Below are 24,233 nucleotides of genomic sequence, written 5' to 3'. Positions count from 1 at the left end.
TATCAGTAGGGCAGAGGTCGGGGCTGCGTAGTGGGAAGCGGACTGGCGAGGGGCGCCGGAAGAGCTGCAGGTGCGGCCCAGCGTCCGATTCCTCGGGCCCGCCGAGCCAGGAGGTACTGAGCCGCCGCCACCGCCGCCGCCGCCCTCGGCCCGGCCTGCAGCGGGGTATGGGGGCGGTGCGGCCCCTCGGCCCCCTCCCCCTCTCTCCCTCCTCTCCACCCCTCCCCTTCCCGTGGTCCCGGGCTCCCGGACCCTCCCCCAGGGCCGCATTCTCCTCTCCCCGTCTTCCTGTCCTCTTCCGCTGTCCTCTCGTTCCCCACCCCCAAGCATAAACACCCCTCCGCGTCCCAGGCGTCTCCCGTCGCCCCTCCCCCCTCCCCGGGGGTCCGCCCTCCAGCGTTCCGGGGGTTCCCGAGGTCTCTCCAGCGGCAGCTTTCTGTAAGCGCGGTCCCGAAGATGGGAGGCGCGGTGAGTGCTGGTGAAGACAACGACGAGCTGATAGACCATCTGAAGACGGCGCAGTACATCCGCTCCGAGCTGGTGGAGCAGGCCTTCCGAGCTGTTGACCGCGCCGACTATTACCTCGAGGAGTTTAAGGAGAACGCGTACAAGGACCTGGCGTGGAAGCACGGGAACATCCACCTCTCTGCTCCGTGCATCTATTCGGAGGTGATGGAGGCCCTGGACCTGCAGCCTGGCCTTTCCTTCCTGAACCTGGGCAGCGGCACCGGCTACCTCAGCTCCATGGTGGGGCTCATCCTCGGTCCTTTTGGTGTGAACCACGGGGTGGAACTCCATTCAGATGTGACAGAGTATGCGAAGCAGAAGCTGGACTTTTTCATCAGGACGAGTGACAGCTTCGACAAGTTTGACTTCTGCGAGCCCTCCTTCGTCACCGGCAATTGCCTGGAGATCTCTCCAGGCTGCTCTCAGTATGACCGGGTGTACTGCGGGGCAGGCGTGCAGAAGCAGCACGAGGGGTACATGAAGAGCCTCCTCAAAGTCGGGGGCGTCCTGGTCATGCCGCTGGAAGAGAAGTTGACTAAGATAACTCGGACGGGTCCTTCCGCCTGGGAAACCAAAAAGATTCTGGCTGTGTCTTTTGCTCCACTCGTCCAGCCCTGCCAGTCGGAGTCAGGAGAATCACGACTTGTCCACACCCCTGGCGGTTCGCAGCCTCCAGGACCTGGCGCGCATTGCCATTCGGGGCACCATTAAGAAGGTCATCCACCAGGAAGCTGTGAACAAAAACGGGAACGGACTGAAGAACACTCCCAGGTTTAAACGGAGGAGAGTTCGCCGCCGCCGAATGGAAACGATTGTCTTTTTGGACAAAGAGGTGTTTGCCAGTCGGCTCTCCAACCCCTCTGATGACACCAGCTGCGGAGACCTGGAAGACGAGCGGCAAGAAGAAGAGGTGACAACCCCGCCGGACACCAAGCCCGAGCCCCCGGTGAACTTCCTGCGTGAGAAGGTCCTGAGCCTCCCTCTGCCAGATCCCCTGAAGTACTACCTGCTTTATTACAGAGAAAAGTAAGTCTGTGGTCCAGGGGAGGAGGCCAAGCCTTCCTGGAGGGCTGCCCGCAGCAGGTGCACTGGAGGAGGAAGGGGCTCCCGCTCTGCATCTCGTCTTCTCGTCTGTCCTTGACTGTCCTGTAGAGTTTTCATCCAGTCATCTGATTTCTGTAAACATAGTCTGACAAACATAAGGTGCAAGGGGGAATGTCTCAAAAGGGCGAGAGTCTCCTGGAGGAGGGGTTGACTTCACACTCTCAGGAAATGCTGAGGTCTACACGTGGAGGTGGCCTGGAGACCGTTTCTTACACAAGGTACACGTGTCTGCATCAGAAAGGAAAACTGAAGTTGAAATTAATCTGTGTTTCTTATAAAAGGTGAGACAAAAAGCACAAGTTGCTAAGTGTATGAAATCTTTTCTGAGTGGGACACGCCTATGTGCAAGTTTGAATTTTACGGAATCAACCTCTTAATTACTGGCACCGAGTAATTAAAGATTTATTAAAAGATTAATTTAAAAGATTTAACTAAATGTTTTAGTTATTTGGAACGTGGATACTTGATTGAAAAGCCCTCTCTTATTTTAAGTAAATTAATTACATCTTACGTGAGTTGTCAATTGTAATTTTAAAAAACAAAAATTGTGATGGGGAGAGGAATGAACGTATCAGATTGCCAGGTGTCTTTGTGGAATTGCAAAAGAATTCCAAGGCATTTTTTTCTGACACCTTTTGTTACCTTTAAAGTAACCAACATTGAGTAATCCCGTCAAAGAAAGTCCTGAAGAATGAAACAAGTGTTGTGTGTAAGTAATGAGCTGCATTACTTTTGCCCCAGAGACAGAGAGTACTGTTGACTCGACTTTAAATACAGTCAACGGTGTCTAAGGCTCAGTCCTCAGAGCAGGTGGGAAGTACTGGCTGCAGGAAATGGATTGGGGACGGTGTAGACGGCCTGTGGGTTGGTGTTTTGTTTTTTTTTTTCAGTTGGCTATTGTTCTGTAATCACATAACAGTACTGATTCATAGATTTTATCTTTTATAATTCTGGAGAAAAATATTTGTTAGTTTTGTAATTTTTCCTAAGAACAAACGCGTGTTTGGTACATTGCATTAGAACAGTTTCACTCAAGTTTGACTTGTGGAATCCATCTTCTCCAGCGCTGTGTGTTGAGAGCTTCCTGTCTTATTAAGTCGTGGGTCTAGAAGAAGAGGCCATCCTTTTAGTTAGGTGGCAGGATGTTTACAAGTGACACTGCTTCTTCCAAAACATTGGTTCTTTTCAGACTTTTCAGTTTTAACCAAAGTTAAACCCCAAATCAGAGTCATCCAGATTTTATGATTCATTTGATCTCTCAGCCTCTCAGGAGTTGCTGGATTTCAGTGTCTTTGTGGTTTTACCAGCTTCGCGGAGTTCTGGTTATTTTGTTTTGCCATTTATGCTTTTTTAAAGTAACTGAGTCATTTTATCACAGAACACTGCGTGCACACATAGCTGGGAAAGCGGGTGTATTGCCCTAAATGGGTACCGTTAAGCTGTTGTAAAGAAGGGTTTCTTCATAGTCGTGTTTACCTGCCTTTAACTGAACGTCAAGCCTCATTGTCTCAGAGAGAAAAGCATGAGTCACGTTTACTTGCTAAGACTTCGGTTTGCAGATCTTGTTGATGTCATTCTAATTGATTTGTAGAGACCTCTGCAACACGTGGACGTTTTTGGACATGATATCTGAAATATTTTATATTAGGTGGCTTGACTAAATGTTTTTCTGTAATTGTATATGGATTTCCTTTTTTTTCAACCACATTTGCCTTTATGCTAGATTGTAGAAAGACTTTGCGAGGCATAAGACATGTTTTCCCCTATGTATGTTAAACCTTTCCTAACATTTTGTATTTACATGTTGGTTTGTGACTTTTAAACCAGAATTTGGTTACAAGATATATATATATAGATATTGAATATAATATATGTGAAATAATTTGGTATTGATCTATCTAATAAACATAAAGGAGAATCATCAGTGAGTTTCCCTGTGTGTCAGCACCTTTCTCCGGAGTCAGTATGACACACTACTTTCTGTTTTCAGACAGATGACTTATATATATAGTCTGTGTTGTCTGCAAGCTCTGTATTGTAAACCACATTCTAGACAATGGCTGACTTTTGTGTTTCGATTAGTCTGTATTTTTATATGTGACTTTCGTCTTGCAAGTAGTGCAGCCATAGACATGTGCAAAACAAGCAACAAATGTATAATATTAAGCACATAAGACAGAAGCCAGCTGCGTATTTAAAAGTATTTTTGCCCATCTGGAACTTTCAGGGGATTAAGGCGAGAAATATGAAACAAAGGTTTTGATGAACTGATACACAAGCGATACCAATAAAGGTAGTTACGGCAAAAAAAAAAAAAAAAGATATCAGTAATACACGGAATGTAAATTTGGCTACACAGGAACTGAATTACAGAACAGAACAGGGTCTCAAATTTAGAAAACCAACTTATGCTTGCTTAAGGGTAAAGGTGAGTTGGGGTGCTGCATAAAACCAGATTGAAATGAGCACAGATAAAGTTCCTTAAGCCAAATATGGAATAGACAAGAGCTACTCCTTGCTCAACGAAATGGACTCAACACCCCATATTAAACGCCTAAGAATGTACCTGACTAGTAAGTATCTTAAAACCTATGGATTGCTATGTCTCCGAAAGAGAATCAAGCATGTGTACAGGGGCATAAACGCAGCAGTGATAGGATTGGAGAGGTTCGGTGAGCAAATGAAGACCCTTTGAAGTCATATTGCATGGTACCCATTCCACGGGTTTCAACTACCCAGGTTTAAGGTATTCTTCCTTCAGCTAAAACATGCATGTGGAACCTAGAGTATGATCAACCATGTGATCGGGAGACGTGTTCAAATATGTCTCAGTTTTCGTACCCTGGTACTCGGGTGCAACATTCCAGACGCTTTACTAACACTCTCCCGACTTGGAGAGTCAGTCCCTTTAACCTCCTGTTTGGCCCAGTTTGCAATTTCTGCGGAAGATGAACAGGAATAGCGAGAACCAATGAGAGGCTAGCTGGAGGTGTCTGGACGGGCAAATTTAACTCTCATTTCCCACCAGGAAGAGGAATTAACCAAAGGCTCAGCATGCCGGGCCGGAACCAGATTAGGGCCTGAAGCCATCCTGCGGTGTTGCGGCCAGGTCACAAGAAAGAGAGTTGAAGAAAGGAGCTCAGGGGCACTGTAATTCACAAACCTGCAGAGTTATAAATGACAGCTATCGTCCAAAAATAGACTGAAGTAAGGCTGCCAAGAGGACTTGAAAGCGGGGCAGAATTGCAGGAAACCGATTTCAGGAGGTAGACTGGAATTGCATTGAAAGCATAGGAAAAGAGGCAGAACGTCCACAATGATGCACTTGGCCAAAAAGGGCGTATGCGTTTTTTCCTGAATATATTCAGGAAAAAACGCATACGCCCTTTTTGGCCAACCAAGCAAGCTTGCAAAGGAAATCTGCACTACAATGAAGTCTCACTTCCACCCGGTCAAAAGGGCCATCTGAAAAAAGTGTAAAATCCAGAAAGGCAGGACAGGCCATGGAGAACTGGGAGCCTTGTTATGCTGAAGGGCGGGATGTAAATTGCCAACAACCACTAGGGAGAAGTGTATGGTGTTTCCTGAAACATCTAAAAAACAAAGCAACAGAGCCTAGGGCAGTTCCACTTACGGTCCTATAGCTTAGGGAAATTAAAATCAAAAAGACACAGCCACCCCAAAGTTTGGAACGGCTCTGTTTACAAGAACCTCGTTTACAGTACAAGTTCAACATCGCAGAAAGTGAAAAATGGATAAAGAAGTTGTGGTATTTACTTACAAAGCAATATCACTCAGCAATGAAATCTGTTTCATCAGGCCCTTAGCAGCACAATGAGTGGATTCAGGTATGATGATTCTAACTGAAATAAGTCACACAGAAAAAGAAACATCATAAGATATCAGTAATACACGGAATGTAAACTTGGCTACACAGGAACTGAATTACAGAACAGAACAGGGTCTCAAATTTAGAAAACCAACTTATGCTTGCTTAAGGGGAAAGGTGAGTTGGGGTGCTGCATAAAACCAGAGATTGAAATGAGCACAGATAAAGTTCCTTAAGCCAAATATGGAATAGACAAGAGCTACTCCTTGCTCAACGAAATGGACTCAACACCGCATATTAAACGCCTAAGAATGTACCTGACTTGTAAGTATCTTAAAACCTATGGATTGCTATGTCTCCGAAAGAGAATCAAGCATGTGTACAAGGACATAAACGCAGCAGTGATAGGATTGGAGAGGTTCGTGAGCAAATGAAGACCCTTTGAAGTCATATTGCATGGTACCCATTCCACGGGTTTCAACTACCCAGGTTTAAGGTATTCTTCCTTCAGCTAAAACATGCATGTGGAACCTAGAGTATGATCAACCATGTGATCGGGAGACGTGTTCAAATATGTCTCAGTTTTCGTACCCTGGTACTCGGGTGCAACATTCCAGACGCTTTACTAACACTCTCCCCACTTGGAGAGTCAGTCCCTTTAACCTCCTGTTTGGCCCAGTTTGCAATTTCTGTGGAAGACGAACAGGAATAGCGAGAACCAATGAGAGACTAGCTGGAGGTGTCTGGACGGGCAAATTTAACTCTCATTTCCCAACAGGAAGAGGAATTAACCAAAGGCTCAGCGTGCCGTGCCAGAACCAGATTAGGGCCTGAAGACATCCTGCGGTGTTGCCGCCAGGTCACAAGAAAGCAAGTTGAAGAAAGGAGCTCAGGGGCACTGTAATTCACAAACCTGCAGAGTTATAAATGACAGCTATCGTCCAAAAATAGACTGAAGTAAGGCTGCCAAGAGGACTTGAAAGCGGGGCAGAATTGCAGGAAACCGATTTCAGGAGGTAGACTGGAATTGCATTGAAAGCATAGGAAAAGAGGCAGAACGTCCACAATGATGCACTTGGCCAAAAAGGGCGTATGCGTTTTTTCCTGAATATATTCAGGAAAAAACGCATACGCCCTTTTTGGCCAACCAAGCAAGCTTGCAAAGGAAATCTGCACTACAATGAAGTCTCACTTCCCCCCGGTCAAAAGGGCCATCTGAAAAAAGTGTAAAATCCAGAAAGGCAGGACAGGCCATGGAGAACTGGGAGCCTTGTTATGCTGATGGGCGGGATGTAAATTGCCAACAGACACTCTGGAGAAGTGTATGGTGTTTCCTGAAACATCTAAAAAACAAAGCAACAGAGCCTAGGGCACTTCCACTTATGGTCCTATAGCTTAGGGAAATTAAAATCAAAAAGACACAGCCACCCCAAAGTTTGGGACGCCTCCGTTTACAAGAACCTCGTTTACCGTACAAGTTCAATATCACAGAAAGTGAAAAATGGATAAAGAACCTGTGGTACTTACGTACAATGCAGTATCACTCAGCAATGAAATCTATGTCATCAGGCCCGTAGCAGCATCATGAGTGGATTCAGGTACGATGATTCTAACTGAAATAAGTCACACAGAAAAAGAAACATCATAAGATATCACTAATACACGGAATGTAAACTTGGCTACACAGGAACTGCATTCCAAAACAGAACAGGGTCTCAAATTTAGAAAACCAACTTATGCTTGCTTAAGGGGAAAGGTGAGTTCGGTTGCTGCATAAAACCAGAGATTGAAATGAGCACAGATAAAGTTCCTTAAGCCAAATATGGAATACACAAGAGCTACTCCCTGCTCAATGAAATGGACTCAACACCGCATATTAAACGCCTAAGAATGTACCTGACTAGTAAGTATCTTAAAACCTATGGATTGCTATGTCTCCGAAAGAGAATCAAGCATGTGTACAGGGGCATAAACGCAGCAGTGATAGGATTGGAGAGGTTCAGTGAGCAAATGAAGACCCTTTGAAGTCATATTGCATTGTACCCATTCCACGGGTTTCAACTACCCAGGTTTTAGGTATTCTTCCTTCAGCTAAAACATGCATGTGGAACCCAGAGTATGATCAACCATGTGATCGGGAGACGTGTTCAAATATGTCTCAGTTTTCGTACCCTGGTACTCGGGTGCAACATTCCAGACGCTTTACTAACACTCTCCCCACTTGGAGAGTCAGCGCCTTTAACCTCCTGTTTGGCCCAGTTTGCAATTTCTGCGGAAGATGAACAGGAATAGCGAGAACCAATGAGAGGCTAGCTGGAGGTGTCTGGATGGGCAAATTTAACTCTCATTTCCCACCAGGAAGAGGAAATAACCAAAGGCTCAGTGTGCCGTACCGGAACCAGATTAGGGCCTGAAGCCATCCTGCGGTGTTGCGGCCAGCTCAAAAGAAAGCGAGTTGAAGAAAGGAGCTCAGTGGCACTGTAATTCACAAAACTGCAGAGTTATAAATGACAGCTATCGTCCAAAAATAGACTGAAGTAAGGCTGCCAAGAGGACTTGAAGGCGGGGCAGAATTGCAGGAAACCGATTTCAGGAGGTAGACTGGAATTGCATTGAAAGCATAGGAAAAGAGGCAGAACGTCCACAATGATGCACTTGGCCAAAAAGGGCGTATGCGTTTTTTCCTGAATATATTCAGGAAAAAATGCATACGCCCTTTTTGGCCAACCAAGCAAGCTTGCAAAGGAAATCTGCACTACAATGAAGTCTCACTTCCCCCCGGTCAAAAGGGCCATCTGAAAAAAGTGTAAAACCCAGAAAGGCAGGACAGGCCATGGAGAACTGGGAGCCTTGTTATGCTGATGGGCGGGATGTAAATTGTCAACAACCACTCAGGAGAAGTGTATGGTGTTTCCTGAAACATCTAAAAAACAAAGCAACAGAACCTAGGGCACTTCCACTTATGGTCCTATAACTTAGGGAAATTAAAATCAAAAAGACACAGCCACCCCAAAGTTTGGAACGGCTCTGTTTACAAGAACCTCGTTTACAGTACAAGTTCAACATCGCAGAAAGTGAAAAATGGATAAAGAAGTTGTGGTATTTACTTACAAAGCAATATCACTCAGCAATGAAATCTGTGTCATCAGGCCCTTAGCAGCACAATGAGTGGATTCAGGTATGATGATTCTAACTGAAATAAGTCACACAGAAAAAGAAACATCATAAGATATCAGTAATACACGGAATGTAAACTTGGCTACACAGGAACTGAATTACAGAACAGAACAGTTTCTCAAATTTAGAAAACCAACTTATGCTTGCTTAAGGGGAAAGGTGAGTTGGGGTGCTACATAAAACCAGAGATTGAAATGAGCACAGATAAAGTTCCTTAAGCCAAATATGGAATAGACAAGAGCTACTCCTTGCTCAACGAAATGGACTCAACACCCCATATTAAACGCCTAAGAATGTACCTGACTAGTAAGTATCTTAAAACCTATGGATTGCTATGTCTCCGAAAGAGAATCAAGCATGTGTACAGGGGCATAAACGCAGCAGTGATAGGATTGGAGATGTTCGGTGAGCAAATGAAGACCCTTTGAAGTCATATTGCATGGTACCCATTCCACGGGTTTCAACTACCCAGGTTTTAGGTATTCTTCCTTCAGCTAAAACATGCATGTGGAACCCAGAGTATGATCAACCATGTGATCGGGAGACGTGTTCAAATATGTCTCAGTTTTCGTACGCTGGTACTCGGGAGCAACATTCCAGACGCTTTACTAACACTCTCCCGACTTGGAGAGTCAGTCCCTTTAACCTCCTGTTTGGCCCAGTTTGCAATTTCTGTGGAAGATGAACAGGAATAGCGAGAATCAATGAGAGACTAGCTGCAGGTGTCTGGATGGGCAAATTTAACTCTCATTTCCCACCAGGAAGAGGAATTAACCAAAGGCTCAGCGTGCCGTGCCGGAACCAGATTAGGGCCTGAAGACATCCTGCGGTGTTGCGGCCAGGTCACAAGAAAGCGAGTTGAAGAAAGGAGCTCAGGGACACTGTAATTCACAAACCTGCAGAGTTATAAATGACAGCTATCGTCCAAAAATAGACTGAAGTAAGGCTGCCAAGAGGACTTGAAAGCGGGGCAGAATTGCAGGAAACCGATTTCAGGAGGTAGACTGGAATTGCATTGAAAGCATAGGAAAAGAGGCAGAACGTACACAATGATGCACTTGGCCAAAAAGGGCGTATGCGTTTTTTCCTGAATATATTCAGGAAAAAACGCATACGCCCTTTTTGGCCAACCAAGCAAGCTTGCAAAGGAAATCTGCACTACAATGAAGTCTCACTTCCCCCCGGTCAAAAGGGCCATCTGAAAAAAGTGTAAAATCCAGAAAGGCAGGACAGGCCATGGAGAACTGGGAGCCTTGTTATGCTGATGGGCGGGATGTAAATTGCCAACAGACACTCGGGAGAAGTGTATGGTGTTTCCTGAAACATCTAAAAAACAAAGCAACAGAGCCTAGGGCACTTCCACTTATGGTCCTATAGCTTAGGGAAATTAAAATCAAAAAGACACAGCCACCCCAAAGTTTGGAACGGCTCTGTTTACAAGAACCTCGTTTACCGTACAAGTTCAATATCAGAGAAAGTGAAAAATGGATAAAGAACTTGTGGTACTTACGTACAATACAGGATCACTCAGCAATGAAATCTATGTCTTCAGGCCCGTAGCAGCATAATGAGTGGATTCAGGTACGATGATTCTAACTGAAATAAGTCACACAGAAAAAGAAACATCATAAGATATCACTAATACACGGAATGTAAACTTGGCTACACAGGAACTGAATTACAGAACAGAACAGGGTCTCAAATTTAGAAAACCAACTTATGCTTGCTTAAGGGGAAAGGTGAGTTGGGGTGCTGCATAAAACCAGAGATTGAAATGAGCACAGATAAAGTTCCTTAAGCCAAATATGGAATAGACAAGAGCTACTCCTTGCTCAACGAAATGGACTCAACACCGCATATTAAACGCCTAAGAATGTACCTGACTAGTAAGTATCTTAAAACCTATGGATTGCTATGTCTCCAAAAGAGAATCAAGCGTGTGTACAGGGGCATAAACGCAGTAGTGATAGGATTGGAGAGGTTCGGTGAGCAAATGAAGACCCTTTGAAGTCATATTGCATGGTACCCATTCCACGGGTCTCAACTCTCCAGGTTTAAGGTATTCTTCCTTCAGCTAAAACATGCATGTGGAACCCAGAGTATGATCAACCATGTGAACGGGAGACGTCTTCAAATATGTCTCAGTTTTCCTACCCTGGTACTCGGGTGCAACATTCCAGACGCTTTACTAACACTCTCCCGACTTGGAGAGTCAGTCCCTTTAACCTCCTGTTTGGCCCAGTTTGCAATTTCTGCGGAAGATGAACAGGAATAGCGAGAACCAATGAGAGGCTAGCTGGAGGTGTCTGGACGGGCAAATTTAACTCTCATTTCCCACCAGGAAGAGGAATTAACCAAAGGCTCAGCATGCCGGGCCGGAACCAGATTAGGGCCTGAAGCCATCCTGCGGTGTTGCGGCCAGGTCACAAGAAAGCGAGTTGAAGAAAGGAGCTCAGGGGCACTGTAATTCACAAACCTGCAGAGTTATAAATGACAGCTATCGTCCAAAAATAGACTGAAGTAAGGCTGCCAAGAGGACTTGAAAGCGGGGCAGAATTGCAGGAAACTGATTTCAGGAGGTAGACTGGAATTGCATTGAAAGCATAGGAAAAGAGGCAGAACGTCCACAATGATGCACTTGGCCAAAAAGGGCGTATGCGTTTTTTCCTGAATATATTCAGGAAAAAACGCATACGCCCTTTTTGGCCAACCAAGCAAGCTTGCAAAGGAAATCTGCACTACATTGAAGTCTCACTTCCCCCCGGTCAAAAGGGCCATCTGAAAAAAGTGTAAAATCCAGAAAGGCAGGACAGGCCATGGAGAACTGGGAGCCTTGTTATGCTGATGGGCGGGATGTAAATTGCCAACAACCACTCGGGAGAATTGTATGGTGTTTCCTGAAACATCTAAAAAACAAAGCAACAGAACCTAGGGCACTTCCGCTTATGGTCCTATAGCTTAGGGAAATTAAAATCAAAAAGACACAGCCACCCCAAAGTTTGGAAGGGCTCTGTTTACAAGAATCTCGTTTACAGTACAAGTTCAACATCGCAGAAAGTGAAAAATGGATAAAGAAGTTGTGGTATTCACTTACAAAGCAATATCACTCAGCAATGAAATCTATGTCATCAGGCCCTTAGCAGCACAATGAGTGGATTCAGGTATGATGATTCTAACTGAAATAAGTCACACAGAAAAAGAAACATCATAAGATATCAGTAATACACGGAATGGAAACTTGGCTACACAGGAACTGAATTACAGAACAGAACAGGGTCTCAAATTTAAAAAACCAACTTATGCTTGCTTAAGGGTAAAGGTGAGTTGGGGTGCTGCATAAAACCAGAGATTGAAATGAGCACAGATAAAGTTCCTTAAGCCAAATATGGAATAGACAAGAGCTACTCCTTGCTCAACGAAATGGACTCAACACCGCATATTAAACGCCTAAGAATGTACCTGACTAGTAAGTATCTTAAAACCTATGGATTGCTATGTCTCCGAAAGAGAATCAAGCATGTGTACAGGGGCATAAACGCAGCAGTGATAGGATTGGAGAGGTTCGGTGAGCAAATGAAGACCCTTTGAAGTCATATTGCATGGTACCCATTCCACGGGTTTCACCTACCCAGGTTTAAGGTATTCTACCTTCAGCTAAAACATGCATGTGGAACCCAGAGTATGATCAACCATGTGATCGGGAGACGTGTTCAAATATGTCTCAGTTTTCGTACCCTGGTACTCGGGTGCAACATTCCAGACGCTTTACTAACACTCTCCCCACTTGGAGAGTCAGCGCCTTTAACCTCCTGTTTGGCACAGTTTGCAATTTCTGCGGAAGATGAACAGGAATAGCGAGAACCAATGAGAGGCTAGCTGGAGGTGTCTGGACGCGCAAATTTAACTCTCATTTCCCACCAGGAAGAGGAAATAACCAAAGGCTCAGCATGCCGTACCGGAACCAGATTAGGGCCTGAAGCCATCCTGCGGTGTTGCGGCCAGCTCAAAAGAAAGCGAGTTGAAGAAAGGAGTTCAGGGGCACTGTAATTCACAAACCTGCAGAGTTATAAATGACAGCTATCGTCCAAAAATAGACTGAAATAAGGCTGCCAAGAGGACTTGAAAGCGGGGCAGAATTGCAGGAAACCGATTTCAGGAGGTAGACTGGAATTGCATTGAAAGCATAGGAAAAGAGGCAGAACGTCCACAATGATGCACTTGGCCAAAAAGGGCGTATGCGTTTTTTCCTGAATATATTCAGGAAAAAACGCATACGCCCTTTTTGGCCAACCAAGCTAGCTTGCAAAGGAAATCTGCACTACAATGAAGTCTCACTTCCCCCCGGTCAAAAGGGCCATCTGAAAAAAGTGTAAAATCCAGAAAGGCAGGACAGGCCATGGAGAACTGGGAGCCTTGTTATGCTGATGGGCGGGATGTAAATTGCCAACAGACACTCGGGAGAAGTGTATGGTGTTTCCTGAAACATCTAAAAAACAAAGCAACAGAGCCTAGGGCACTGCCACTTATGGTCCTATAGCTTAGGGAAATTAAAATCAAAAAGACACAGCCACCCCAAAGTTTGGGATGCCTCTGTTTACAAGAACCTCGTTTACAGTACAAGTTCAACATCGCAGAAAGTGAAAAATGGATAAAGAAGTTGTGGTATTTACATACAAAGCAATATCACTCAGCAATGAAATCTATGTCATCACGCCCTTAGCAGCACAATGAGTGGATTCAGGTATGATGATTCTAACTGAAATAAGTCACACAGAAAAAGAAACATCATAAGATATCAGTAATACACGGAATGTAAACTTGGCTACACAGGAACTGAATTACAGAACAGAACAGGGTCTCAAATTTAGAAAACGAACTTATGCTTGCTGAAGGGGAAAGGTGAGTTGGGGTGCTGCATAAAACCAGAGATTGAAATGAGCACAGATAAAGTTCCTTAAGCCAAATATGGAATAGACAAGAGCTACTCCTTGCTCAACGAAATGGACTCAACACCCCATATTAAACGCCTAAGAATGTACCTGACTAGTAAGTATCTTACAACCTATGGATTGCTATGTCTCCAAAAGAGAATCAAGCGTGTGTACAGGGGCATAAACGCAGCAGTGATAGGATTGGAGAGGTTCGGTGAGCAAATGAAGACCCTTTGAAGTCATATTGCATGGTATCCATTACACGGGTTTTAACTACCCAGGTTTAAGGTATTCTTCCTTCAGCTAAAACATGCATGTGGAACCTAGAGTATGATCAACCATGTGATCGGGAGACGTGTTCAAATATGTCTCAGTTTTCGTACCCTGGTACTCGGGTGCAATATTCCAGACGCTTTACTAACACTCTCCCGACTTGGAGAGTCAGTCCCTTTAACCTCCTGTTTGGCCCAGTTTGCAATTTCTGCGGAAGATGAACAGGAATAGCGAGAACCAATGAGAGGCTAGCTGGAGGTGTCTGGACGGGCAAATTTAACTCTCATTTCCCATCAGGAAGAGGAATTAACCAAAGGCTCAGCATGCCAGGCCGGAACCAGATTAGGGCCTGAAGCCATCCTGCGGTGTTGCGCCCAGCTCAGAAGAAAGCAAGTTGAAGAAAGGAGCTCAGGGGCACTGTAATTCACAAACCTGCAGAGTTATAAATGACAGCTATCGTCCAAAAATAGACTGAAGTAAGGCTGCCAAGAGGACTTGAAAGCAGGGCACAATTGCAGGAAACCGATTTCAGGAGGTAGACTGGAATTGCATTGAAAGCATAGGAAAAGAGGCCTAAGGTCCACAATGATGCACTTGGCCAAAATGGGCGTATGCGTTTTTTCCTGAATATATTCAGGAAAAAACGCATACGCCCTTTTTGGCCAACCAAGCAAGCTTGCAAAGGAAATCTGCACTACAATGAAGTCTCACTTCCCCCTGGTCAAAAGGGCCATCTGAAAAAAGTGTAAAATGCAGAAAGGCAGGACAGGCCATGGAGAACTGGGAGCCTTGTTATGCTGAAGGGCGGGATGTAAATTGCCAACAAACACTCGGGAAAAGTGTATGGTGTTTCCTGAAACATCTAAAAAACAAAGCAACAGAGCCTAGGGCACTGCCACTTATGGTCCTATAGCTTAGGGAAATTAAAATCAAAAAGACACAGCCACCCCAAAGTTTGGGATGCCTCTGTTTACAAGAACCTCGTTTACAGTACAAGTTCAACATCGCAGAAAGTGAAAAATGGATAAAGAAGTTGTGGTATTTACTTACAAAGCAATATCACTCAGCAATGAAATCTATGTCATCAGGCCCTTAGCAGCACAATGAGTGTATTCAGGTATGATGATTCTAACTGAAATAAGTCACACAGAAAAAGAAACATAATAAGATATCAGTAATAAACGGAAAGGAAACTTGGCTACACAGGAACTGAATTACAGAATAGAACAGGGTCTCAAATTTAGAAAACGAACTTATGCTTGCTTAAGGGGAAAGGTGAGTTGGGGTGCTGCATAAAACCAGAGATTGAAATGAGCACAGATAAAGTTCCTTAAGCCAAATATGGAATAGACAAGAGCTACTCCTTGCTCAACGAAATGGACTCAACACCGCATATTAAACGCCTAAGAATGTACCTGACAAGTATCTTAAAACCTATGGATTGCTATGTCTCCGAAAGAGAATCAAGCATGTGTACAGGGGCATAAACGCAGCAGTGATAGGATTGGAGAGGTTCGGTGAGCATATGAAGACCCTTTGAAGTCATATTGCATGGTACCCATTCCACGGGTCTCAACTCTCCAGGTTTAAGGTATTCTTCCTTCAGCTAAAACATGCATGTGGAACCCAGAGTATGATCAACCATGTGAACGGGAGACGTGTTCAAATATGTCTCAGTTTTCCTCCCCTGGTACTCGGGTGCAACATTCCAGATGCTTTACTAACACTCTCCCGACTTGGAGAGTCAGTCCCTTTAACCTCCTGTTTGGCCCAGTTTGCAATTTCTGCGGAAGATGAACAGGAATAGCGAGAACCAATGAGAGGCTAGCTGGAGGTGTCTGGACGGGCAAATTTAACTCTCATTTCCCACCAGGAAGAGGAATTAACCAAAGGCTCAGCATGCCGGGCCGGAACCAGATTAGGGCCTGAAGCCATCCTGCGGTGTTGTGGCCAGGTCACTAGAAAGCGAGTTGAAGAAAGGAGCTCAGGGGCACTGTAATTCACAAACCTGCAGAGTTATAAATGACAGCTATCGTCCAAAAATAGACTGAAGTAAGGCTGCCAAGAGGACTTGAAAGCGGGGCAGAATTGCAGGAAACCGATTTCAGGAGGTAGACTGGAATTGCATTGAAAGCATAGGAAAAGAGGCAGAACGTCCACAATGATGCACTTGGCCAAAAAGGGCGTATGCGTTTTTTCCTGAATATATTCAGGAAAAAACGCATACGCCCTTTTTGGCCAACCAAGCAAGCTTGCAAAGGAAATCTGCACTACAATGAAGTCTCACTTCCCCCCGGTCAAAAGGGCCATCTGAAAAAAGTGTAAAATCCAGAAAGGCAGGACAGGCCATGGAGAACTGGGAGCCTTGTTATGCTGATGGGCGGGATGTAAATTGCCAACAACCACTCGGGAGAAGTGTATGGTGTTTCCTGAAACATCTAAAAAACAAAGCAACAGAACCTAGGGCACTTCCACTTATGGTCCTATAGCTTAGGGAAATTAAAATCAAAAAGACACAGCCACCCCAAAGTTTGGGACGCCTCCGTTTACAAGAACCTCGTTTACCGTACAAGTTCAATATCACAGAAAGTGAAAAATGGATAAAGAACCTGTGGTACTTACGTACAATGCAGTATCACTCAGCAATGAAATCTATGTCATCAGGCCCGTAGCAGCATCATGAGTGGATTCAGGTACGATGATTCTAACTGAAATAAGTCACACAGAAAAAGAAACATCATAAGATATCAGTAATACACGGAATGGAAACTTGGCTACACAGGAACTGAATTACAGAACAGAACAGGGTCTCAAATTTAAAAAACCAACTTATGCTTGCTTAAGGGTAAAGGTGAGTTGGGGTGCTGCATAAAACCAGAGATTGAAATGAGCACAGATAAAGTTCCTTAAGCCAAATATGGAATAGACAAGAGCTACTCCTTGCTCAACGAAATGGACTCAACACCGCATATTAAACGCCTAAGAATGTACCTGACTAGTAAGTATCTTAAAACCTATGGATTGCTATGTCTCCGAAAGAGAATCAAGCATGTGTACGGGGCATAAACGCAGCAGTGATAGGATTGGAGAGGTTCAGTGAGCAAATGAAGACCCTTTGAAGTCATATTGCATGGTACCCATTCCACGGGTTTCACCTACCCAGGTTTAAGGTATTCTTCCTTCAGCTAAAACATGCATGTGGAACCCAGAGTATGATCAACCATGTGATCGGGAGACGTGTTCAAATATGTCTCAGTTTTCGTACCCTCGTACTCGGGTGCAACATTCCAGACGCTTTACTAACACTCTCCCCACTTGGAGAGTCAGCGCCTTTAACCTCCTGTTTGGCACAGTTTGCAATTTCTGCGGAAGATGAACAGGAATAGCGAGAACCAATGAGAGGCTAGCTGGAGGTGTCTGGACGCGCAAATTTAACTCTCATTTCCCACCAGGAAGAGGAAATAACCAAAGGCTCAGCATGCCGTACCGGAACCAGATTAGGGCCTGAAGCCATCCTGCGGTGTTGCGGCCAGCTCAAAAGAAAGCGAGTTGAAGAAAGGAGTTCAGGGGCACTGTAATTCACAAACCTGCAGAGTTATAAATGACAGCTATCGTCCAAAAATAGACTGAAGTAAGGCTGCCAAGAGGACTTGAAAGCGGGGCAGAATTGCAGGAAACCGATTTCAGGAGGTAGACTGGAATTGCATTGAAAGCATAGGAAAAGAGGCAGAACGTCCACAATGATGCACTTGGCCAAAAAGGGCGTATGCGTTTTTTCCTGAATATATTCAGGAAAAAACGCATACGCCCTTTTTGGCCAACCAAGCTAGCTTGCAAAGGAAATCTGCACTACAATGAAGTCTCACTTCCCCCCGGTCAAAAGGGCCATCTGAAAAAAGTGTAAAATCCAGAAAGGCAGGACAGGCCATGGAGAACTGGGAGCCTTGTTATGCTGATGGGCGGGATGTAAATTGCCAACAGACACTCGGGAGAAGTGTATGGTGTTTCCTGAAACATCTAAAAAACAAAGCAACAGAGCCTAGGGCACTGCCACTTATGGTCCTATAGCTTAGGGAAATTAAAATCAAAAAGACACAGCCACCCCAAAGTTTGGGATGCCTCTGTTTACAAGAACCTCGTTTACAGTACAAGTTCAACATCGCAGAAAGTGAAAAATGGATAAAGAAGTTGTGGTATTTACATACAAAGCAATATCACTCAGCAATGAAATCTATGTCATCACGCCCTTAGCAGCACAATGAGTGGATTCAGGTATGATGATTCTAACTGAAATAAGTCACACAGAAAAAGAAACATAATAAGATATCAGTAATACACGGAATGGAAACTTGGCTACACAGGAACTGAATTACAGAACAGAACAGGGTCTCAAATTTAGAAAACGAACTTATGCTTGCTTAAGGGGAAAGGTGAGTTGGGGTGCTGCATAAAACCAGAGATTGAAATGAGCACAGATAAAGTTCCTTAAGCCAAATATGGAATAGACAAGAGCTACTCCTTGCTCAATGAAATGGACTCAACACCGCATATTAAACGCCTAAGAATGTACCTGACTAGTAAGTATCTTAAAACCTATGGATTGCTATGTCTCCGAAAGAGAATCAAGCATGTGTACAGGGGCATAAACGCAGCAGTGATAGGATTGGAGAGGTTCGGTGAGCATATGAAGACCCTTTGAAGTCATATTGCATGGTACCCATTCCACGGGTCTCAACTCTCCAGCTTTAAGGTATTCTTCCTTCAGCTAAAACATGCATGTGGAACCCAGAGTATGATCAACCATGTGAACGGGAGACGTGTTCAAATATGTCTCAGTTTTCCTCCCCTGGTACTCGGGTGCAACATTCCAGACGCTTTACTAACACTCTCCCGACTTGGAGAGTCAGTCCCTTTAACCTCCTGTTTGGCCCAGTTTGCAATTTCTGCGGAAGATGAACAGGAATAGCGAGAACCAATGAGAGGCTAGCTGGAGGTGTCTGGACGGGCAAATTTAACTCTCATTTCCCACCAGGAAGGGGAATTAACCAAAGGCTCAGCATGCCGGGCCGGAACCAGATTAGGGCCTGAAGCCATCCTGCGGTGTTGCAGCCAGCTCAAAAGAAAGCGAGTTGAAGAAAGGAGCTCAGGGGCACTGTAATTCACAAACCTGCAGAGTTATAAATGACAGCTATCGTCCAAAAATAGACTGAAGTAAGGCTGCCAAGAGGACTTGAAAGCGGGGCAGAATTGCAGGAAACCGATTTCAGGAGGTAGACTGGAATTGCATTGAAAGCATAGGAAAAGAAGCAGAACGTCCACAATGATGCACTTGGCCCAAAAGGGCGTATGCGTTTTTTCCTGAATATATTCAGGAAAAAACGCATACGCCCTTTTTGGCCAACCAAGCAAGCTTGCAAAGGAAATCTGCACTACAATGAAGTCTCACTTCCCCCCGGTCAAAAGGGCCATCTGAAAAAAGTGTAAAATCCAGAAAGGCAACAGGCCATTGAGAACTGGGAGCCTTGTTATGCTGATGGGAGGGATGTAAATTGCCAAAAGACATTCAGGAGAAGTGTATGGTGTTTCCTGAAACATCTAAAAAACAAAGCAACAGAGCCTAGGGCACTTCCACTTATGGTCCTATAGCTTAGGGAAATTAAAATCAAAAACACACAGCCACCCCAAAGTTTGGGACGCCTCCGTTTACAAGAACCTCGTTTACCGTACAAGTTCAATATCACAGAAAGTGAAAAATGGATAAAGAACTTGTGGTACTTACGTACAATGCAGTATCACTCAGCAATGAAATCTATGTCATCAGGCCCGTAGCAGCATAATGAGTGGATTCAGGTACGATGATTCTAACTGAAATAAGTCACACAGAAAAAGAAACATCATAAGATATCACTAATACACGGAATGGAAACTTGGCTACACAGGAACTGCATTCCAAAACAGAACAGGGTCTCAAATTTAGAAAACGAACTTATGCTTGCTGAAGGGGAAAGGTGAGTTGGGGTGCTGCATAAAACCAGAGATTGAAATGAGCACAGATAAAGTTCCTTAAGCCAAATATGGAATAGACAAGAGCTACTCCTTGCTCAACGAAATGGACTCAACACCCCATATTAAACGCCTAAGAATGTACCTGACTAGTAAGTATCTTACAACCTATGGATTGCTATGTCTCCAAAAGAGAATCAAGCGTGTGTACAGGGGCATAAACGCAGCAGTGATAGGATTGGAGAGGTTCGGTGAGCAAATGAAGACCCTTTGAAGTCATATTGCATGGTACCCATTACACGGGTTTTAACTACCCAGGTTTAAGGTATTCTTCCTTCAGCTAAAACATGCATGTGGAACCTAGAGTATGATCAACCATGTGATCGGGAGACGTGTTCAAATATGTCTCAGTTTTCGTACCCTGGTACTCGGGTGCAATATTCCAGACGCTTTACTAACACTCTCCCGACTTGGAGAGTCAGTCCCTTTAACCTCCTGTTTGGCCCAGTTTGCAATTTCTGCGGAAGATGAACAGGAATAGCGAGAACCAATGAGAGGCTAGCTGGAGGTGTCTGGACGGGCAAATTTAACTCTCATTTCCCATCAGGAAGAGGAATTAACCAAAGGCTCAGCATGCCAGGCCGGAACCAGATTAGGGCCTGAAGCCATCCTGCGGTGTTGCGGCCAGCTCAGAAGAAAGCAAGTTGAAGAAAGGAGCTCAGGGGCACTGTAATTCACAAACCTGCAGAGTTATAAATGACAGCTATCGTCCAAAAATAGACTGAAGTAAGGCTGCCAAGAGGACTTGAAAGCAGGGCACAATTGCAGGAAACCGATTTCAGGAGGTAGACTGGAATTGCATTGAAAGCATAGGAAAAGAGGCCTAAGGTCCACAATGATGCACTTGGCCAAAATGGGCGTATGCGTTTTTTCCTGAATATATTCAGGAAAAAACGCATACGCCCTTTTTGGCCAACCAAGCAAGCTTGCAAAGGAAATCTGCACTACAATGAAGTCTCACTTCCCCCTGGTCAAAAGGGCCATCTGAAAAAAGTGTAAAATGCAGAAAGGCAGGACAGGCCATGGAGAACTGGGAGCCTTGTTATGCTGAAGGGCGGGATGTAAATTGCCAACAAACACTCGGGAAAAGTGTATGGTGTTTCCTGAAACATCTAAAAAACAAAGCAACAGAGCCTAGGGCACTGCCACTTATGGTCCTATAGCTTAGGGAAATTAAAATCAAAAAGACACAGCCACCCCAAAGTTTGGGATGCCTCTGTTTACAAGAACCTCGTTTACAGTACAAGTTCAACATCGCAGAAAGTGAAAAATGGATAAAGAAGTTGTGGTATTTACTTACAAAGCAATATCACTCAGCAATGAAATCTATGTCATCAGGCCCTTAGCAGCACAATGAGTGTATTCAGGTATGATGATTCTAACTGAAATAAGTCACACAGAAAAAGAAACATCATAAGATATCAGTAATAAACGGAAAGGAAACTTGGCTACACAGGAACTGAATTACAGAATAGAACAGGGTCTCAAATTTAGAAAACGAACTTATGCTTGCTTAAGGGTAAAGGTGAGTTGGGGTGCTGCATAAAACCAGAGATTGAAATGAGCACAGATAAAGTTCCTTAAGCCAAATATGGAATAGACAAGAGCTACTCCTTGCTCAACGAAATGGACTCAACACCGCATATTAAACGCCTAAGAATGTACCTGACAAGTATCTTAAAACCTATGGATTGCTATGTCTCCGAAAGAGAATCAAGCATGTGTACAGGGGCATAAACGCAGCAGTGATAGGATTGGAGAGGTTCGGTGAGCATATGAAGACCCTTTGAAGTCATATTGCATGGTACCCATTCCACGGGTCTCAACTCTCCAGGTTTAAGGTATTCTTCCTTCAGCTAAAACATGCATGTGGAACCCAGAGTATGATCAACCATGTGAACGGGAGACGTGTTCAAATATGTCTCAGTTTTCCTCCCCTGGTACTCGGGTGCAACATTCCAGATGCTTTACTAACACTCTCCCGACTTGGAGAGTCAGTCCCTTTAACCTCCTGTTTGGCCCAGTTTGCAATTTCTGCGGAAGATGAACAGGAATAGCGAGAACCAATGAGAGGCTAGCTGGAGGTGTCTGGACGGGCAAATTTAACTCTCATTTCCCACCAGGAAGAGGAATTAACCAAAGGCTCAGCATGCCGGGCCGGAACCAGATTAGGGCCTGAAGCCATCCTGCGGTGTTGTGGCCAGGTCACTAGAAAGCGAGTTGAAGAAAGGAGCTCAGGGGCACTGTAATTCACAAACCTGCAGAGTTATAAATGACAGCTATCGTCCAAAAATAGACTGAAGTAAGGCTGCCAAGAGGACTTGAAAGCGGGGCAGAATTGCAGGAAACCGATTTCAGGAGGTAGACTGGAATTGCATTGAAAGCATAGGAAAAGAGGCAGAACGTCCACAATGATGCACTTGGCCAAAAAGGGCGTATGCGTTTTTTCCTGAATATATTCAGGAAAAAACGCATACGCCCTTTTTGGCCAACCAAGCAAGCTTGCAAAGGAAATCTGCACTACAATGAAGTCTCACTTCCCCCCGGTCAAAAGGGCCATCTGAAAAAAGTGTAAAATCCAGAAAGGCAGGACAGGCCATGGAGAACTGGGAGCCTTGTTATGCTGATGGGCGGGATGTAAATTGCCAACAACCACTCGGGAGAAGTGTATGGTGTTTCCTGAAACATCTAAAAAACAAAGCAACAGAACCTAGGGCACTTCCACTTATGGTCCTATAGCTTAGGGAAATTAAAATCAAAAAGACACAGCCACCCCAAAGTTTGGGACGCCTCCGTTTACAAGAACCTCGTTTACCGTACAAGTTCAATATCACAGAAAGTGAAAAATGGATAAAGAACCTGTGGTACTTACGTACAATGCAGTATCACTCAGCAATGAAATCTATGTCATCAGGCCCGTAGCAGCATCATGAGTGGATTCAGGTACGATGATTCTAACTGAAATAAGTCACACAGAAAAAGAAACATCATAAGATATCACTAATACACGGAATGTAAACTTGGCTACACAGGAACTGCATTCCAAAACAGAACAGGGTCTCAAATTTAGAAAACCAACTTATGCTTGCTTAAGGGGAAAGGTGAGTTCGGTTGCTGCATAAAACCAGAGATTGAAATGAGCACAGATAAAGTTCCTTAAGCCAAATATGGAATAGACAAGAGCTACTCCCTGCTCAATGAAATGGACTCAACACCGCATATTAAACGCCTAAGAATGTACCTGACTAGTAAGTATCTTAAAACCTATGGATTGCTATGTCTCCGAAAGAGAATCAAGCATGTGTACAGGGGCATAAACGCAGCAGTGATAGGATTGGAGAGGTTCAGTGAGCAAATGAAGACCCTTTGAAGTCATATTGCATTGTACCCATTCCACGGGTTTCAACTACCCAGGTTTTAGGTATTCTTCCTTCAGCTAAAACATGCATGTGGAACCCAGAGTATGATCAACCATGTGATCGGGAGACGTGTTCAAATATGTCTCAGTTTTCGTACCCTGGTACTCGGGTGCAACATTCCAGACGCTTTACTAACACTCTCCCCACTTGGAGAGTCAGCGCCTTTAACCTCCTGTTTGGCCCAGTTTGCAATTTCTGCGGAAGATGAACAGGAATAGCGAGAACCAATGAGAGGCTAGCTGGAGGTGTCTGGATGGGCAAATTTAACTCTCATTTCCCACCAGGAAGAGGAAATAACCAAAGGCTCAGTGTGCCGTACCGGAACCAGATTAGGGCCTGAAGCCATCCTGCGGTGTTGCGGCCAGCTCAAAAGAAAGCGAGTTGAAGAAAGGAGCTCAGGGGCACTGTAATTCACAAAACTGCAGAGTTATAAATGACAGCTATCGTCCAAAAATAGACTGAAGTAAGGCTGCCAAGAGGACTTGAAGGCGGGGCAGAATTGCAGGAAACCGATTTCAGGAGGTAGACTGGAATTGCATTGAAAGCATAGGAAAAGAGGCAGAACGTCCACAATGATGCACTTGGCCAAAAAGGGCGTATGCGTTTTTTCCTGAATATATTCAGGAAAAAATGCATACGCCCTTTTTGGCCAACCAAGCAAGCTTGCAAAGGAAATCTGCACTACAATGAAGTCTCACTTCCCCCCGGTCAAAAGGGCCATCTGAAAAAAGGGTAAAACCCAGAAAGGCAGGACAGGCCATGGAGAACTGGGAGCCTTGTTATGCTGATGGGCGGGATGTAAATTGTCAACAACCACTCAGGAGAAGTGTATGGTGTTTCCTGAAACATCTAAAAAACAAAGCAACAGAACCTAGGGCACTTCCACTTATGGTCCTATAACTTAGGGAAATTAAAATCAAAAAGACACAG

General features: G+C 44.5%; 1 pseudogene across 1 annotated transcript; it reads left to right on the top strand.

The window, feature by feature from the left end:
• Positions 1–254: 254 nt before the first annotated feature.
• Positions 255–1,714, top strand: LOC307181098 (protein-L-isoaspartate O-methyltransferase domain-containing protein 2-like; annotated as a pseudogene). The gene has a single exon. The product of its transcript is annotated as a protein-L-isoaspartate O-methyltransferase domain-containing protein 2-like (transcript).
• Positions 1,715–24,233: the final 22,519 nt, after the last annotated feature.

Source organism: Stenella coeruleoalba (assembly GCF_951394435.1).
Source record: "Stenella coeruleoalba genome assembly, contig: scaffold_236, whole genome shotgun sequence".
In the NCBI taxonomy this organism is placed as follows: domain Eukaryota; kingdom Metazoa; phylum Chordata; class Mammalia; order Artiodactyla; family Delphinidae; genus Stenella; species Stenella coeruleoalba.
This window is presented reverse-complemented; position numbering and strand designations above follow the sequence as displayed.